Source organism: Amblyomma americanum, chromosome 9 (assembly GCF_052857255.1).
Source record: "Amblyomma americanum isolate KBUSLIRL-KWMA chromosome 9, ASM5285725v1, whole genome shotgun sequence".
Classification (NCBI taxonomy): Eukaryota; Metazoa; Arthropoda; class Arachnida; order Ixodida; family Ixodidae; genus Amblyomma; species Amblyomma americanum.
The window spans coordinates 53,410,812-53,414,291 of NC_135505.1; the positions used below are offsets into that span (position 1 = coordinate 53,410,812).

Here is a 3,480-nt window from a genome sequence, read left to right on the forward strand (position 1 = left end):
ATTGTCATATCCTGCTACCACGTTTTGTTCCTGCTCTGACGTTGCTGCAGTGACGACCACCGCAGCACTGGACCTACAATTAGACACCTCATTTTAAAACCTGACCCAGATAAATGTTGTCGAAGAGCAGAGTATTTCAGGCGAGTGAATGCACGTGCGGTGTGCGTAGCCGTCCCTCTTGCGCACTAACTGCTCTTCCGCGTAACTTTTCTTCTGAAATGCATTATTGATACTTTTTCTTGCACGCGCGAAATTTTGTGAGGCGTAATATTTCACACAAAAGCTATAAGAGGCTGAAATACTCATGTGTATCTAATAAGATTGTTAACTGTAACAAAGATTTTCTGTCAATAATGAAGAAATGCTGAAATAAACACGTGTAGACTAAGTGAACAGCTCTGCTGGTCTATATTACCCAAGTGGTCAGCAAATATGACGTTACTCTAAACTAATTGGACTTCAGCATCAGCGAAAACGTTTTGTTGACTCACCTCGTTGGATTGCCAGCTGCACAGAATGCACTGCAAATGCTGGATTTGTTCAATCGAGTGCTTGCCGCTCTCCAATAGGTGGCACAAGGCTTCCTCCAGCCTCATCCTTCCGAGAAGTCCGATCTTTACGTTGTCATCAACATTATCGCCTGCAACGGCAAGCAGCCTTTCTACACGCTGGAATGTCTGCGCCGCCTGTCTGCCTCCCATTATTGATGGACTGTTGATATTTTCAGCTCAGGTCGTAGCGTTCGGCAGCCCTCAAAATGTGCAGGCTACAGCTGCGGCGACCTGTGACTTTCATTGCGTTTGTCATTGTTTGCCTCAATCAAAACAGAACACATTGCTCTACTTCTTATTGTTTAAGCCCTCTCATCCCTCTCACCCCAGTGCAGGGCAGCCAACGGGAACCTTTTACATGTTAACCTCCTTTTCTTTCCTCTATTATCTCTCTCTCCGAAATTCGTAATCGGTGCAAATATCTCTTCGAGGTTGCAGGCGTATAAGAGAGCTGTACAGAATTCAATCGCGAAAACGTAAAATACTAGCCCATTTAGAGAACGATTATAATAATCACGTGCAATAATACTAACAACTGCTAACAAAGTTTATGTGTTTGCGTACACTTGTGAGCGAAGTTTAAAATGTTGGGAAGGAATGTTAATCAAAGCATGTAAACAGTTTTTCGGCTATAAATCTCTGTCATGCTTGGGTACCGTAGTTTTCCGGTTAAAAATTTAACCGGGGCATAAGTGCTCTATTTGTTTGATAATTTATTTAAAATGTTTTGTTTGAAACCAGCAAATGCAGTGATGGACGAAGGTGCAAAGAATGCTGTTTCCATTAAAGTTTTACTGCGTGTACATTTGGTGTTTAAGAAAAAATTGTTTATTGGATGATTGATTTAGGAAAACTGGCGGCTTGCTTAAAAAGAGGCTGTTCAAGAATTAATCTCTTGATTTTCTGCGCCTTCTCTCCTCGTTTCCTTCTATGGGTTCCCGGGTTATACCGCAGACCGCCGAAGCTTCAATTTTGCAGAAGGCAACCACCGCTTTTATATGAGTGCATCTTCAGCACGAATGTTTAAGAGACGTTGCAATGAACTTTATTTTTTAGAATATTGAACATTTCACCACAATACAATTATCTTCATACAATTTTATCATATGAAAAATAACCTGAACTTCAAATCAACAACTGATATAATTATTCACTCTAAGCTAGGGGGACTTTCTAAAGTTGAATGGCTTGGCTTCCAGATTCTAATCGCATAATTTCATAGAATCAATGGCGTTTGAACACAAAGTAGTTTTCTATTAAGAGACACTAACATTCTAGGTGATACATTATGAATGACTTCTACTCAGCATTTTGTAAAACAATCATGTTCAATACCATCGTTTTTGTGTAGTATAAATTCCTAAAATATAGCATTCCAAACGGGATGTTCGCTCTTCGATAGTTTCTCGGGGCAGCGAAAGGACGAAGTACAAGCACTTTGAATTTGTTTACTTTTCTTCTTATTGTGCCACTTATTCTGAACCGAAGTGCTAACTCCCTTTCTGAACATGCGCCCACGATTATAGCGACAACGTGCCCAATGCGCATCGCAGGAACAGCACAGCAGTTTTTTAACATCAGAAACAAATATTCGTGAAATGAATAATCAGAAATAAAATATTACTTATTGCGAACTCGCATTATAAAATCCAAATGTGGCATTCTTCTGCCACGTCCTTTTTTTACGGGAGTTCATTCAACTCCGATGACGTACGGTCGCCAGGTTGGCCTATGTTCACAGATAAGGGCGACGAATACGTAGAGAACACAGCTGGTGGAGGCTTGTAGTGCAATACGGAGAAGATGAGAAAACGGTGTTGATCTCTAGATGAATATTCTCGTTATTGCGTAACCACTTGATTCAATAAATGTGCGAACCTCAATTTTGGCGCCAGGGTGTTGGAGCTAATGAAGAGCGGCGGTTTTAGCTAGTTTGTTCATTTGGAAGAGGCAAAACAGGGCGAAAAAGAAGTGCGTCTCTTTGTATTTATTCAACCATCCATGTTCAATGGGGTCTTTTGCATCTTTCTATTGTTTGTGCGTCACTTCAACGTTAACCCTTAAAGCCTTGCCTGCGGGGCCAGTCACAAGCCCTCAAGGATGGTTGGAATCACTTTGGTAGCTAAATGCTTAGTGCCTCATCCAACACTAATAATAAAGCTGGGCTAGTTCAAGTAACCAGCTATGGGGCTGAAATTTCTACCCTCTTTTAGTCGCCAGGAATTTGTATGTACAAAGGGAAAGAGCTAAAACATGCTTTTTTCCGGAACATATTACTGATATAACTAGAGTTCGTGTTTGCAAGTTTTCTTCTTGAAAAATTAGCCAACCGTTTTTTTTATTTTCAGATTGCAGTTTCTTTACGGAGGGCGGTGGAATTATACCCTTAAAGATAAATATCAACTTTAGATATATGCAGTTACTGTACGGCAAAACGTTACTTAGAGATAGCCACAACATTTGTCATTGGGAGGATTCGATTTGCTGGTAATTAACATTTAAATCATGGTCGATTGCAACTGAAAGAGTTATTGTTGTGCACACAGAATGAAATGATATCGACATTAATGAAAGTAACGAAATCAAGTCTAAGAACTGTGAGACAAAAACCGAAGTTAAAGCCTATTAGTAAACGGTAGGTGATGTATATTGCTGGTCTGTGATAGGTTAAGCAAGAGAGCGAGGAATGAAATGGTAAGCAATTTGCAACACTTTTTCTGACGCTTACGTATGGTTTCGAATGCCGTCGTATGCAGCGACAACAGCCTTCTGCACCAAGCAAGTGCCCTAGGCAAGCGATGGGGGTGAACACTGCTACACTAGCAAGCGACAGTGGCTACGATGTATCGTCTTCCGAATCGCAGGGGCGTGTAATGTAGAGAAGCTCTGTTTCAAAAGGCACACTCGCTCTGCTTATTAGAACGATGCA

The 3,480-nt window shown here is 40.9% G+C and overlaps 1 long non-coding RNA gene across 1 annotated transcript; it reads right to left on the bottom strand.

Annotated features, from left to right (window-relative positions):
* LOC144103884 (uncharacterized) lies at positions 1 to 2,218 on the bottom strand. The gene is made up of 3 exons (XR_013308353.1): positions 2,176 to 2,218; positions 492 to 640; positions 1 to 73 (listed from the first exon to the last, which is right to left on the bottom strand). It is a non-coding gene; the product is annotated as an uncharacterized LOC144103884 (long non-coding RNA).
* Positions 2,219 to 3,480: the final 1,262 nt, after the last annotated feature.